Here is a 16,982-nt window from a genome sequence, read left to right on the forward strand (position 1 = left end):
CCTGCCCGCCAAAGAAACTTTTGCGCCTCCCGCCCGCGGCGCCGCGCGAAGTCCCCGCGCGGCGGGGCGCCCGGCGGGGCGGGGGCAGGCCGGCGCGCGCCCATTGGCCCGCCCGACGCCGGCGACCCCGCGGTCACGTGACAACAACCCGGCCCCAGCCCCGGCCGGCGCGCGGACGAAAGTGGAGCTGAGATCCTAGGAAATTCGGAGTTGTATTTTCCAGCCCCTCCGGCCAGAAGTCTCCACTCCGTCGCGGGAAAGGTACGTGACCTGGAGCCGAAGGGCCGAAGGGCGCGAGCAAGCGAGTGAGCAGATAGCAGGCGAGCCTCGGAGTTGGAGGTACCCAGGCAACTTCAGAGGAGTCAAAGGATCTCTGCTACCCGAGAGAAACCTCTTCGTTCCAAATTAAATGTATAAATTATCCTGCCATCCACAGCTGAAACAATGGTTTCAGTGAAACCAGTGCTTTTGACATCAAGGCTGCTGTGTGTTTTTCCATATGTCGGCTCCAAAAGGAAAACAATACTAAAATGTAAAAATCATGGTTTTGAAAAGAGTATATTGAGTTACAAATAGCCAGCCTTCATGCACTGAATGGGGTGGGGGGGGCGGGTGATGGTGGAGAATGACCCTCTAATAAACCGCAAGGGCAATCATGATTCTAGGCAATCGCTAGGAATAATAAAAAGTAGCCACAGTAATGTTTCAAAGCGAAGTGGAAACAAGGACCTTGGAGGAAAAAAATTAACGCAGGCACCTTGGTCTACCTGGTCTTTGGGTGATGCGAATGCTACCAGGCAAAAAGTATTTCCCTGATTCCTCAGCGGGGGTGGTGTGGATTCAGGTTCCAATGCTTCCCCGTGAACTCTTACAGGCGATTGAGCCACAGGATGCTGAAACTGATCAATCTGCTCACTCCCTCCTCCTCTGGATAAGGAAATAGATCCAGGGAAGGTAACTAATTTGTTTGTGGGGGCGGGGAAAGCTTCCACTTCTACATATTGTTTATTGTGTGCTGTCTGCTCAAGCATGTCTGTCCTTGGAGCTACTTAAATTGCTCAAGGTTGAGGAGAGAAGATGACTTGTGGAGTTGAGACTTTAACCCCAACTCCAACTCGTTTTTTTTTTCCTCACTGTATCAAGTAACTCCCGTTCTGGGGGAGGGAAAAGACTCACTTTGAAGTTGACACACCCGTTTTAGATATGATATCCCAACTTCTTCTTTCCAACTACCATTGGCATCAACCCCCACCACTTTGTTTGATAATGTGTAATTAGAAAATATTAATAACGATTTTATTAATCGGTTTTGAATTGTGATTTTGCTTACTTGGGTGTGGTGAGGACACACCACAGTCATGCTAAGGATTTTCCAGCTCTGTCTCCCCCTCTCTATCTAATACAAGGAAACCCAGGTTGAGTGCATTGGCCTTTTGAACAAGAAGAAAGACACCATTACACCCATATCATTATATATAAGCATGGTGGCATCAATATGGCGACTTGCTGTTGGACATCACCCATGTGACAGAGATAGAAATTAACTAACATTTGGGAGAGATTTAGATTATTTTCTTTTTTCGTTCTATATTCTCTTTAGATCATTTCATCTTCTTTCATGAATCCCATTTCCACTTACATGCTAACATTTGCCATATCCATATTTCCAACCCAGGTCTTTTTTCTAAACTCTAGATCTCTGTGTTCAACCACCAACAGGTCATCTTAGATTGGATGTCCAAATGTACCATGTCTGGAATTAAATTTCACCTCCCATGAACCTTGCTCCTTTCCTTGTAAATTCTCTATTTTAAGGAATGAGGACCTCCACCTCACTCCAACCAGATGACTGCCCCAGAAAGCTGGGAATCACTCTTAATGTTACTTCATTCTCACCCACAATAACCACTACATTCCGTCAATTAGCAAGTCCAGTTAAATGTATCTTCTATCTCCAAATTCAGACCCCCAGTGACTCTTGATTGGCTTGCTTCCACAGCCTCCTTCTTATCTGCCTTTTCAGTCCTTTCCCCACAATGCAATCAATTGATACCGCTGAACATCAAGTCTGATCCCCTTACTCAGCTGCCAGTTCCTTTCGCGGGTTCCTGTTTTCTTGGGAGTAAAGTTCAAATTCTTTAGAGTGACTTAAGTGCCTTTTGTTTTTTCTGTTGAGCCTCTTTACCTCCTTAACTCATTGTGATTCATCATTTTCCTCCTATTCTAGCAACTACTTGCAATTCTCTTCCCAGCTGTGCTCTTTGGCTTCAGCTGCCTTTCAAATGCTGACCCCTCTGTCCAGATCACTCTGCCCCTCTTCTGCCCGGTTGATTTGTCCTTCAACTTAGGCATCCCTTCTTTGGAGAAGACTTCCTGAGTCCAGCATAACTGTCCATTCCTCCAATGTGCCCCCAGCACACCCAGTATCCACTCAGGCCTTGGAATGTAGACCATTTTCACTTTATGTCTAATACTTAGAATTTTCATATAGCCATGTATCCCTTACATGCTTTGAGAGTTTTGCCAGCTACTGTGATGGTAAGTTACTTAAATTTTTAGGACCTCAGTTTCTCAATCTGTAAGTTGGGAATACAAATTTTTAAAAGGTCTTATCTGACTTCCGTTTATCAGCTTACTAGATCAGCTATCACTTTCTGTTCCACCTACTGACTGATGCCTGTGACTAGCTAAAATCTAGAAGCTTCCAGCCCTTCCCAGAACACCCTGTGCATGTAAGCTCTTACCAGTCAGGTGCTGATCCACTGTAGTTTCAGACTTGTTTGTGGCTACTATTATAAAATTAAATATGGCATGAGCCAAATAAATGAGTGTAAAAAGAAAATGACTTCATTTCTAGGATAATGAATTTGAAGCTTGGGAAAGATTCTTTAATCACTAAAACAATTCTATCAAATTAGAGGAGGATGCGACCATTGTAAAGGGGGAGGGAGAGGGATTATAATCCTCTAGAAGATTTCTTCACACAAATTACTTTGCAAGCATCTCTAAGATCTTGTTCCACTTTAATTGCACCTGGGAATCAATCAACAGAGGATGCTTTATGGGTGTGGCTTGTGCTTAGGCAGAACTTCCTGTGGCTGTTGAGAGGGTAAAAGGATATAGCATGCATTCAATATGAAGATGCTCCATTTTAATGTGCGCTTAACTATGCGGTCAATACAGAGAGGAACTAGCCCTACATGGAAACTTCAAGTCAGTGAAGTTTCCCAGGCTCCTCAAACGCTGTGAACCTCAGGGCAGAGAGAACTTCCACTGGGTTTCTATCCATTGGAGTAGACAAGGACTGACTGTCTTCTGAGGTCCCTCGTAGCCCTGGGCTGATTCCTTTGTAGTGCGTAGGAAATAAGCTTGAAGGCAGAGTGCCAGGAAGGGTGGTTTGTAATTGAGGAAGAAAAGGAACATGAAATTCCATTTAATCTCCCAAAATGTGTCAGTGAAGAACAGTGACCCAGAAACAGGCTTAATGTATCATTGAATTCTCCGATACGCTTTTCATGTTTCTATATGCACAAACACAGAGAGGACTGATATCAAATGTTGAATCTTCCTCCATTTCTATGGCTAATGTCTCATGAATAAAGATTTAGTGTGAGAAAGTCAAATTCCTTTTGACTAGAGGTCTCTTAATATTTGAATTAAAATGAGATAAAGTGTTAGATTTCTCTACTCCTTCCAAGGTTTGTTTGCACCTTGTGAGTTAACATTGGAAATTGCCGAAGTCACACCAGATGGTTTCTCATTTATGATTTTGTCCCAGTGAATGGCAAGCCCCATCCTTTTTCAAAACTGCTTTCCTATTGCCCATGTTGTGGTTAGTATAACCTAACCCCAGTGCTGTTTTCAGTTTTCCTTTTCCTTTTTTTTTTCCCTGCCCCTGGCAACTGTGAGACTTTCTTATCTTGAGTGCTGGCAAGGCCAGTGACTCACCGATAAAAAGCAATAGAGGTGCTAAGCTGTCAGTTTTAACATCCAAGGACAAGAATGAAAGCTAAACACTCAGTACTTACTTTATCATTACAATGAATGGCACAGTTTGTGTAAGTGTGAGCTGTGAAAAGGGAAAAGAGATAAGCCAAGGAGAAAGAAAAGCACAAAAATCCCCAGATAATGATGCCAAAAGCCCATGTTGCTGTACTTTGTAACCTAACCATATCTGTTCCCATTCGTTAAGGCATTTTAGAAGAAATAGATAACCCTCCTTCCTCTCTCTCTCTCTCTCTCTCTCTCTCTCTCTCTCTCTCTCTCGCTCTCGCTCTCTCTCCCTCCTCCCTCTCTCTCAGTCACTGACACACGCACAGACACAAACACGCACACACACACACACACACACACACACACACACACACAGTGCAAAGCTTCACTGAGAGAGCAGGAGAACAGAATCTTACTTTACACAACCCCTGCTATGAGCATGTCTTAACTCGTTAGAAAATATTTTGGAAAAAATAAAGCTAGCCACCATCTGTTTTTCTCCAGTTGGTCAACTGTGCCATGTTACTTGAATTGAAAACACACACTGTTATCTGAACATTCACTTCAGCACAAAGCAAATATATATGCTATTTTGTCTTGGAGTCATTTCTCAAGTCACCCACTAATGTGTGTTCTGAGGAAAACTCACATTGTAGACAACACTGGACACCCTGGAAATCATGGTGGTACTGCCCTGAGCTGGGGGGAGTCTGGAGATGGAGCGGGCAGTTGGAAAAGACTTCTAACCTCCACCAGACCCTCCTCAATGCTGTGTCCTTTCCAGCAACAAAGCCCTTGAGTGGGGCCTAGTTTCTCTGTTCCTTTGAGGAACTCAGGACAATTTTGTCTTCTTCTGGTCCTGCTCCATTTTTTACCTCTGTAGTCAGCTGCAATCTTAAAACTCCACTGGGAACATAAATACATGTAAAATAGCCCACCCTGTCAGGTATATGGAAATCCTAGTGCTTGAGGAGTTATTATGGAAGAAGCAGGGTGGTCAAGAAGGATAAGGAAGGGCTGTAACTTGGGGTTACCTCACATTTCTATGTTCCATTTGCCTCATCTGTAAAATTGGGTGAAGAAAGGGACATTGCTGCACTGTAGTACAGGATTTCACAACCATCAAGTCCCATATAGATTCTAGTTCCTATGACTTAACTTCCAAACTGCTGTTTTCTTTTCATTATTCAGGGAGATAAAATGAGTTAACTACAGAAACATTCCACTGCTAGGATTATTTCCTAATGGAATGTTGGGATTAAGTAAACCCTATGACTCCTGAATTGAATGAGGAAAATGATATTTAATTTTTAAAATGAAAAGAAAACTTAAACCACTTTGTAACCTTAATATAAGGATCTAAATCTACATGTTATGATGGCATGTATATATACCCTGACACCTCTTTGTAGGAGTTTCATTATGCCATCTCAAGAAGTTACTGCTTAACTCAGTTTGTTACGACTTATACCAGGAGGTCAAAAATAATCATTAGGCATATTTACTAAAAAGACTCATAGAGAGGGTGCCAAAAAATGTATATACATTTTAAGAAAAGTAAAAATGATATTAAAATAGCAATACTCAATAAGATGTCACGTTTGACTTTTGCAATTACAGGGAGTACTCAATGTAGTTACCATCAGTATCCAGACACTTCTGATGATGATGAATATCTCTTAACATCGCTTAAAATGTGTATACATTTTTTTGACACCCACCCCCAGTATATCCCTTCTGGGAGCTTTGCTGCAGAATGTTTTTCTACCACTTCTTGCGTGAACAGTTGGTTTATACACTATTCTAAGAATTAATTTGCATTTTCAAACTACAAGAGCGTGCATACATTGAGTTAATTTATTGCTTTTATTTATAGTTTCATTCTCTTACACATTTTACATCTACCCAGGCCTGACTATCAACTATTAAGGTGACTTTGTCATGAATGTTCTCAAAATCAAGTTCCCTGCATTAAAAAAAAAAACAAAAAAAACTCTGCTTCAGGCCAGCTCAGTGGCTCAGCCTGTAATCCCAGCATTTTGGGAGGCTGAGGCAAGTGGATTGCCTGAACCCAGGGGTTCGAGACTAGCCCGGGCAACTTGGTGTTCCAGACCTCATCTCTACAGTAGATCAGAAAATGAGCTGGGCATGGTAGCACGCACCTGTAGTTCTGGCTACTTGGAAGGCTGAGGTGGAAGGATCTCCGGAGCCCAGCAGGTCGACGCTGGGGTCAAGTTACAGGGCCCACAGTACCGTTCTACGTAGATATTTTTAAGTTGAGAGTGAAGAAAGATTTTGGTGGTATGAGATCAGCTTCGACATGATGTTGCGTGCCTGTCATAGCAAGGAGAGGACCAATATTCCTTCATTTTCTCTTTGCAAATTAAGTAACTACAATTGTCTTAAATGTTTTCTCCTGAACACTACTCTTCCTCTATCTGAAGCCCTTCTGAGGGTTATCAGGGATATCTCTTTTCTACTTCTGTGACTTGTAGGGAACGAGTATGGAGAGATAGAGGCCCTTGCAACGCGACAAAGGATGACACTCGACATTTATCAAGCTCTTCGTCCTCTTACTGTTTTCTAGATATTTGATATGTACTAACTCATTTGCTTCTTACAACCACCATATTATCAGGTAAGGAAACTGAGATACAGAAATATTAAGGAATTTGTCTACGGTGGAGTTGGGATTCCAACCCAGTCAATCTGACTTTACAATGTACTCCTTAACCACTATGCTACACTGCATTCCACTAGAAGCAAGGGTTTCCTGAGTCTTCCTTCATGCTTAAAAGAAGGGCATTCCAGTCAACAGATTAGAATCAATAAGGAAAGTTTGGCTCTTGCCTGGTAATTTGTGAAGGTCATCTATTGTAATTTCTCTCCTTTCCTCATTGATCCAAATTTAGGAAAAAGATTTTTTTCATGCAGATGTATGAACCAGTCACTTTAGAGTCTGATCTGTGGAGGTCGATGTCCTGCCCAGATATCAGAGTGGTGCTTGAAGTCTAACCATCACAGGTGAGCTGTATGGACTCAGATATGACTGTCTCCCTAAAGTTCTCTTTACACCACACCTCCAGGAGTGTTGCGTAAGTTGCCATTGACATTTTAGGGTCAGTGTTCTGTAAAACCAAGTTTGACTCACAGGAGAACTGAGGTGGTCAGCAATTAAGGAGGGACACAGAAAGGAAAAACAGGTTTTGCTTTCTTTATAGTTTTGTCTAGAGCTGCACCTAGTTGGGGGAACCATGAATGAGATACATGTGATCCAAGAAGTCTGAAGAAATGAAATATTTATGCTGGAGATTATATTTTAACCTTTGGAATCCTTTGCCTGTGGTAAGAGAATTTTATTTTATTTTATTTTATTTTTTGGTTTATGGGCAAATGCTGTTTTTTGTTATACTTTTCTAACTTCAGAACTGCATAAGGAGAAATTTTAAAGCAAAACAAAATAAAGTGGTCCAAACTGGCTACGTCTAAATTCCAGTTTTCCAGTCAGTTCTTTTTATTTGTTTTTGAGGCTAACCTTCAAGTCCATTGCTCCAAGAACATCTCAGAAGCTTTCCTTCTAAAGAGACTCTACCCACATCATCTCAGTGATGCCTGAGTTAGTATCTTTCCTCAAAGAGAAAGACACAATTTAAGCCAAGATATAGACGCAGTTTAAGCTACAAGAATTATTATATTAATTCAAGTAATAGTCATTGTCTTCATCTGTCCTTGGTAAGCCATTCAGTACTGTGACAAATGATTTCTGCTATGAATAGCATAATAGACATCGTGAGAAGGAACTAGCTGGAATTGTGATGAAAATCTACATTTTTCTAATTTTACAAGAGAAAGCGCTGGAGACTCCCCTGTGGTAAAAGTTATGAATTCTCTTTTGAATTTTTATCCTCTAATATTAAGAGATCTCATCTATGATTTCATGAGTTGGTGCACAAAAATAATTCATATGAAAATATATTGAATTTTTCAGATGTTCCAAAAATGCGCTATTAAAAATAAACCTTATTTGAGCTGTTTAGTCCTAGAACATTAAATTATTTAATGTAGTGGCAATATTTTTAAAAGCCAAGGCATACCTTAACAACAGGAATCTGGATGAAACCTTTATTTTACCTAATGAAACAATACCTTAGGAATTTAATGGAAACATGAATAATTGATTACATCACATGCCAATGGGTCTATCCCAGAAGAATTCTGTAGCAAGGGCAGTTGATGAGCCTTTCCTTGAAGCTTGTGATTATTCATTGAAATTGACATGCTTCTGAAGAAAAGAATACCATGTCCTGTAATTTCTCCTGTAACATTAGATCTTTTTCTATAACGTCAGTGAGAATACAGGATGAATGTCTCAGATGAGCGTAGGATTCTCCATCTTGTTAATAATTATACTTGACTTCTTGTGAGCCAAGACAAGAATAGTGGAAACAAAATCATGCGTAATTTGAACAAACTGATTGCAGCCACAAAAGCTCTTTCTAAAAGTTTTGCCCTGGGCAATTAAAAAAAACCACCCAGCTTTTATAAAATCACTCGAGTGTACCATGCTTGCCTTCACTGAAAATAGCTTAAAATATCCTAAGGCAATCCGTACTTGGTAGCTATAGTTATATCTTTAAGATGCATTTTATATGTGATCACACATAAATCTGCAATTAAGAGCTATCAGCTTCTTAAAACTCAGATATTTAAAAGATTAGAAGGAGGTTTAGGTTATCAAATCTTTAAAATAAATTTTATCTTTCATCATCCTTCATTACAAAACTTTATGATTCTTCTGTCTATAGTTTGGGAAACACAACTGAACAACCTGTAGATGATAGTGTTTCTCCAAGGGTGATTGGTATAAGTCTAGCATCAGACATGGAAGGTTTAATAGACAAAAAACCTATTCAGTCCTTTTTCAACTTACTGAATAAGATACTCTACAGACAGGTTCTCTGGATCTGCACTTCAACCCACCCTCCAAAGTTGGAGAATCTCCTGGCTGCTGCTCTGGAATTGTGGGTTCAAGTTCTATTACAGTGTGGCTTTTATTATAGTTTCTTTCCATGGGTGATAAAACACTTACCATGAGTACACAAACTCCTCACCCCCATCCTGCTTCATTAAAGAAGTCAGATGGAACTTAAGGAATACAGAAGAAGACACAATGATTCTATCTTGAGTACTCATGGGAGCCTGCAACCAGTATGGACATTTGGAAAAAAGAGGGGATTCTTTCCTATATATTCTCATGGATAAGGAGAATGCCTTCTGTGGTTTGAAGCAATAGATACTTATATGATAACTGGCTGTAAAGAATCTGCTGCTGTACAAACTAATTTGTATAATCAACCAGCACTGTGATATTCGGTCCCCCAATGAGTCACATCATTCAATTTTCTATTTATGAGAATAGCAAAAGGAGAAGCACTTAAAAATTATGAAAAATCCAGAGATCAGGAAACGCCTGTGTATATATTTATTACAGCACTTGTCAGGGATGGTGTGTGTGTGTGTGTGTCTGTGTGTGTGTGTGCGCGCGTGTGTGTGTGCGCGTGCGCACGCGCACTCAGGTGCTGGTTTCTTTCCTGTGATGTGAGCTCATGTACCCTTGAGGCCAGGGACTGTCTTAGTGATCGGAATACCCATCTCAGCTAGTGTCATCACTTTTCACCCACTCACCCAAACTCCCAGGGGTCTGTCTTCCTTGGTCCTCTCTTTCTCTCGCAGTTTACAACCCACCTGTCACATCAGCAGGTCCTGTCAGCTCTACTTTCAAAACCCATGCTGATTCTAATGGTCTAAACACCTCCACTCCCACCACCGTTTAATCATCATCGTCTCTTACCTGAATTAATCAAAAGCCCCTTAACCCATCTCTGTTGCCACTGTTGAATCTCTATCATCAGTTTCTCTCATACTTGACTTGGAATGACATCTAGAGCTTTGTCCATGGTCTACAAGGCCCCATGGGATCCTCCTACTTCCCCAACCTCTTCTCCCGCCCCACCCCCGCTCTGTTCCGATCCTACTCAGTTGTCCCCCAGCAACACCACCATTGTTCTCTTTCCTTTTAGTTCCCCTTCCTTCTTGCTTTTTTTTTTTCTTTTAATACTTTATTTCATTTTAAAGATGTGGGGTACAAGTCAGGATTAGGCACGTAAGTCATCTATGTGCGGGTGAAGTTTGTGTCTCCGATGGTGCTTGCTTCCCCTGGTTTAGGATCAGGTACCTTTAATGTTGTTATGCGCCCCCTTTACTCCCTCCCCTGGCGGTGTCCCACAACTGCCGATCCCTTCCTTGTGCTATTGTGAGTAATGTTCAGCTCCCATTTCTGAGTGGGAACATGTGGTATTTGGTTAGTTGTTTCTGTAATAGCTCTCTAAGAATGATTATCTCTAATTCCATCCAGTGGACTGAGAAGGTCATGATTTTGTCCTTTTTTTTGGCTACATAGCATTCCATCATGTCTATGTACCACATTTTCTTTATCCAGTCTACTTCGATGGGCAGTAGGGTTGGTTCCATGTTTCTGCTATTGTGGGGAGTGCGGCAATGAACACGTATGTGCAGGTGTCATTTTGGTCGAACAATTTATGCTCCTCCAGGTATATTCCCAGGAGGGGAAGTGCAGGATTATATGGAAGGTCAATTTCTAGTTCCCATCGGTATCGCCACGCTGTTTTCCATAGACGTTGGACTAGCTTACATTTCCACCCACAACTTCCTTTTATGTCTAGAAAATACCAAGGCTTTTCTCACCTGAGGACAGCTTCAGTTGCTACTCATTCTTTCTGGAACATGCTCCCCAGGGCCTGCATGCTGCATTCCTGCCTTATTAAGGTCTCTGTTCAAATTTCACCTCCCAGAGAAACTTTCCTTACCACATCCTCGAAATAGCCTCCCTCCTCTCTCTGCCCCCAGCAATCTGGAGTCCTCACCAGACTTATTTTGTCTTTTGTATTCTCACTACCTGAAATTACATTTTATAGAAAGATAGATATAGTATTATTGCTTATGCCCTTTACCAGTATATAAGCCCCACAGGGTAGGAACTTGATCCTGTTCACCACTCCACACCCAGAACCATATCTGGCATGGCATAGTAATGAACAAAACATGATGGAATGTCTGAATCCCCCAAGCTGACACATACTCAGAGCTTAGTATATCTGTGCTGAATGTGTAAATGGATGAATGAGTCGAATCTTTGTTTCTCTGCTTGCCAATATTCCTCCTGAGCAGAACGTGTCCCATGTGATTGGTGTTCTAGCTTGTCCTCACTCCTATTTCCTTGACCATGGTCTCCCATTGGAACAGATTTGTTTTCTGTTTGAATGAAAGAAGTCAAGGAGCAATCTAATTCTTATTAGCTGAAAAGCAATTTGGGGTTTATTTCATCCTCTAAAGTAATCAGAAAATTAATTTTGCCCAGCAGAAGGATACGGGGTGACATTCATGTTATCATGAAGCAAATCAATATCAGTGATAAAACAATAGAGAGTGAATAATGAACATGTTCTACTTGTTTCTGTCTCTACCTTATGATTCTCCAGTGAGAAGCTACTTATTCTAAAATAATTGCCTGTTTTGGTATTCTTCTCATCATTTCAGAGTCTTCATCAGATTCCTAGAGGACACTGACTTAAGTTTAGGCACTGGCTACCTCATTGTCATGTTTCTAAACAAAATCTTTAGGAAACAAAAACGGTAGAAAACACGTGCAGTTGGAAAGCCAAGGAATGACAAGCTGTACTTTGGTCTTACGAAATAGTGTCTTTCTATTAATACCTTAAGAAGTATCTTTAAAATATTGTCAGCTGTCATAGGAGAAGTATGGTCTCTGATAATAATGTCCAAAATATTTTGGAAAATAACATTCATGATGAATACAAATGAAATCACACCATGGCTTTACGCTACAGGTCTTTCCTTGCCTTAGAAAAAGTTTGAGAACAACTTCAGTTTGTAGACAACTGCTTCCCACATGTGAATTATAGTTAAATTATACCGGTGATGTCATTGACGTGGAATAAAAAGTGCTGTGAATTTTAGTGATGGATATTTCACCACAGCTGTGAGCAGTGTGTTCCATAAAGGCTGGTACACTTCTCCCAGGGGCCGTGTTAAAACCTCACTCTTGCAACTCTTTAGCGACATAATGCTTAAAAATGGATGAAAAAGACATTTACCCACAAGGTCAGTGTTTTATGTATTTCCTAGTTAACAAGTAAAAAAGTAGTTCTTGTATTATTTTACCCGTTATACATTAGGCTAAAGTCCAGCATTATATAAATAAGTATGTCTGCAAATTAAAATAAGAGTGATCACATCCCATAAAGGTGATTTTCTAGTTTGAAATAAAAGTATAAACATGTCGTGCCTTTGAACTTTAAATATTTGAAGAAAAATAGCCTGGGTCAAAGGTAGAACTATATTTTTCTTAAAAAGCTTTAAGATTTCTACTCTTGTTTTGGTTGGATTAAAGCAAATCGTTAGCTTTACTGTAACCTGGGTCAGAGCTGGCCTGGGGGGGATGGCTGTGTGCCCAGCAGACCAGACCCACTCTGCTGGGGAACTGCCACGGTGGCCTTATTCACAGGTGTCCCACAGAGCACAGTCCCCTCCCTGGGGGGTCTAGATGATTCACCATTGAATTTCCATTGAAGAGAGAAAGTTTCCCATCACGGGGAAAGAAAAACAAAAACTAGCAACTAAAAAACGAGCAGCTGTATTTAGTGTAGAAAAAGTGAAATCATCTCTTACATTCAGAATCCTTTACCTATTCGCCCATATCTGATGTTATGCGACTCTTAGCAGACTGCAGTCCTTGTCTGAGACGTCTGTCTAGACGGATCCTATTTGGCCACATTTTGCAGACAGTGTTTATTCGAGTCACAGCAAAGGTACAGATTCCTGGGTTGAGCCAGCATGGGAAAATCGTTTACTTGGGTGGACTGAAGGCTCAAGAGGGAACGTGGATAACGCATTTGCTGTTGTTTCCTGCTGTCCTGAGCTCCAAGAATACAAATATTGTATCTGTTATTGATCACTATATCCCCTGAACTAGTCAGTGCCTAGCACCTAGCACATTATATGTGCTCCAAAGTTGTGTGTGTGTGTGTGTGTGTTTGTGTGAGTGTGTTTTGAAATGACTACAAGGAGAAGGAAACAACTTCGAGTGGACAAATAAACATGGTGCTGAGTTTCAGGTCTAAAAAGTGACATGTGCCACTTTTCGGAGAAATACACAGATCTCTGAGCCTGAAGAACTAGGCTACTGAACAGAGGACAAGTTAGCGCAGGTGTTAAGAACTAAGACGGTGCTCATGCCTGTAATCTCAGCACTTTGGGAGGCGGAGGTGAGAGAATTGCCTGAGTCCAGGGATTCAAGACCAGCCCGGGCAATTTGGTGAGACCTCGTCCTTACCATGAATCAAAAAATCAGCCGGGTGTGGTGGTACATGCCAGAGGTTCCAGCTACTTGGAAAGCTGAAGCAGAAGGATCACCTGAGCCCAGAAGGTGGAGACTGTGATAGCCATGAGCGTGCCACTGCACTCCAACCTGGGCAACAGAGTGAGATTCCTACTGAAAAACCAAAAAAACTTAAGATGGCGAACTCTGCCAGGACGCTGAATGCCTTTCTAAAAGGTCCCTATACCGTGAAACAAGGCTGCCCTGGCACCTTAGGGAAATTTTGGGACAGCCACAAATCCCCCAGTGGACATACTTGCTCCTGTGGGAAGTCCCACTCGGTAGCACCTGATTGTGACAAGTGCTGTCCTTCCTTCCAGCTCTCCCTTCTCCTGCTCTTCCCACTCAAGAGTACATAAATCTTAAGAGCACGTGGATCAGCCTCTGGGCCTGGAAGACATAGAATGTTTTCCAAAGACATTTAATTTACAATCAGGAAGGAGCTCAGACATCAAGCTATTTTGACTTAATTAAGAAAAAAGATCCTTGACAGCTACAAGTGGAAAGTTCTTGGGATGGGACAACCTTTAATAGCACAGACTTGGCAACCTTCAGAAGAAATGCTGCCAGTTCTTAATTTTAAAACTAAGGCTCTATTTATGCAACACTTAAACAACTGGTGAGTTCAGCAAAAAAAACGATCGCACCAATTTAATTTGATGACATGTAAATGAACAGACCTTTGATGAACTAATTCACCTTCCAACCACTTGTCAAGATGTAGCAAAGTGGGCTGATTTCTATTTCTCACAGCTGAGATTTATGATATCATTAAAGGGTTAAGGTTCAATGACTTTAAACTAGCTTGAAATATGACTTAAAACAATGTCTTACATTAATAGTGGTAGAGATATGAAGATGTGCTTTCAGACTTAGTGTGACTTTTTAGGCTTCTATTTTAGTGGCATATTTGTTGAGAGCAAGTAGGTGCTGAGTGCTCAAATGCACCTTTAACCAGGCTTTTATCATATGTTCAGAAAACTACAGCAGCCTTTTTTTTTTTTTTTTTTTAATTTTATGATACTAATTTTTCCCTCCAATCGTTTTTATACTACTAAGGAAATTTCCTTAAATATTTCATGGTATAATTTTCCTCCTCAAAAAACTTCAATATTATGTATGTGTACAAATCTCATTAAACCCAATTTAATTGAACCTATAAAAAATATAAATAGGTGTACACACACCTATATGGAAGCATTTTAAAGATTCTTGTTCCTTATCTGTTTTCTTATTTCCTGCCTATGTAAAAAAATATACTGTAATTTATTTTTATTTTTTTAAATGCTTCAATAACTCATCTCCATGATTTAAAGAAAAGTTGGAAAAAGTGGAAAGCGCAAAGGAGTATAGAAATAATCCGAATATATTAGTAATCACAATCAGTCTAAATGAACTCTCCAGTTAAAAAATATATGTTGTCAGCCGGGCTCTGTGGCTCAGCCTGTAATCCCGCGCTTTGGCGGCTGAGGTGAATGGATTGCCTGAGCCCACGTGTTCGAGACCCGCCTCGGCAAGACCTTATCTCTACAATAAATCAAAAATTAGCCGGGCGTGGTAGCGCGCACCTGTAGTTCCGGCTACTTGGAAGGCTGAGGCGGAAGGATCGCCGGAGCCCAGCAGGTCAAGGCTGCAGTGGCCAGGAGCGGCCACTGCACTCCAGTCTGGGTGACAGAGTGAGACTCCAACTCAAAAAAAAAAAAAAAAATATATATATATATATGTTGTCAAATTGATTTTAAAAACAAATACAAAAGTCTAGCCCTGTTGTGTTCACAGAATATAAACTTAAAACTTTTGGATAAAAATTGAAAGTCAAAGAACAGAAAAATTTTGTTTCTACAAGTTGGAAAACAGAACAAAGGAGGAATAATCATTTTATTATCAGAAAAGAGATGAACTTTAAGTCAAGAGGCATTGCTAAAGAGAAAGAATTCTAGCCACTCCTAAGGTATAATAATTCCATTCTTCTATGCACCTAATAATATAGTCTAAAATTGTAGTTGGAGATTTTATATTACATTTCTCAGTAACTGAGATCAAATAGAAAAACAAATCAGCAATTCCATAGAACAGTCCAGTTAACACATTTGATCTGTGTAACGTTCAGAGAGCATTCATACCTCACAATTGGAAAATAAATATTATTTTCAAACACACAAGGAACATTATGAAAGTTGACTACATTTTGGGGCATAAAGATACACTCCACAAATGCTAAAGCACTGATATCACGTTGCTTACATTTTCTTTTTTTTTTTGAGTTGGAGTCTCACTCTGTCGCCCAGACTGGAGTGCAGTGGCCGCTCCTGGCCACCACAGCCTCCGCAGCCTCGACCTGCTAGGCTCCGGGGATCCTTCCGCCTCAGCCTTCCGAGTAGCTGGAACTACAGGCATGTGCTACCACACCCGGCTGATTTTTTGATTAATTGTAGAGATGAGGTCTCGCTGCCCAGGCAGGTCTCGAACCTGCGGGCTCCGGCAATCCACTCACCTCAGCCTCCCAAAGGCGCGGGATTACAGGCTGAGCCACCGAGCCCGGCTTGCTTACATTTTCTAAACACAATCCTATGAAGTTAGAAATCAATCTAAATATAATTCTAGGAGAAAAAGACGAATGTTTGGAAACTTTAAAACATTTTTAAAGATCTTATGGATTGAAAGAAAGAAATCATAACTGAAAAATATTTAGAGCTAAATAATAACATAAATATTCTGTAATGAAAATGGTTGGTTGAAACTAAAGCAAATTTAAGGATGATTTTAGCTTTAAATATTTTCATTATATGCGAAGGCTCAAAATTAATGAGCTAGATTGTTTATTCCAGGAAAACAAGGTTGGTTTAATAGTAGAAAATTAATTAATATAATTTACTACATTAACAGATTAAAGAAGAAGAAGTACTTAATTATATTAATAAATATGGTAAAAAGAGCTTGTTGAAATTCAACATTCATTCATGATAAACAATCTTAACAAGCTAGGAATCAAAAGAAATGTCTTTAACTTGAAAAACATCATATGCAGAAGTAGATTGTAAATGTCATTCTCAGTGTGAAATATAAGAAGCATTCTCTCTATCATCTAGAACAAGCCAAATATGCTCTCTGTCACCATTTCTAATTCATGTTAATAAAAGAGGTTTGCAATTTTACTTGGTATGATACCAAAATCTATATACAAAACTCAGTTCAATCCATAACAATCCATAATAATCAGGAAATATAATTAAAACACACTTTTTTTTCTAATATCTTCAAAATCAACAACAATAATTAAGACTGGGTATGGTGGCTGAAGCCTGTAATCCCAGCACTTTGAGAGACTGAGGTGAGAGGATTGCTTGAGCCTAGGGTTTTGAGACCAGCCTGGGCAACTGGGTGAGACCTCATCTCTACATAAATCAAAAATTAGCAGGGAATGGTGGCGCATGCCTGTAGTTCCAGTTACTTGGAAGGCTGAGGTAGAAGGATTGCCTGGGCCCAACAGGTTGAGGCTGTGGTGGCTTTG

Source organism: Carlito syrichta, unplaced genomic scaffold, assembly GCF_000164805.1.
Source record: "Carlito syrichta isolate Samal-C Ts95f unplaced genomic scaffold, Tarsius_syrichta-2.0.1 Scaffold301769, whole genome shotgun sequence".
In the NCBI taxonomy this organism is placed as follows: Eukaryota; Metazoa; Chordata; class Mammalia; order Primates; family Tarsiidae; genus Carlito; species Carlito syrichta.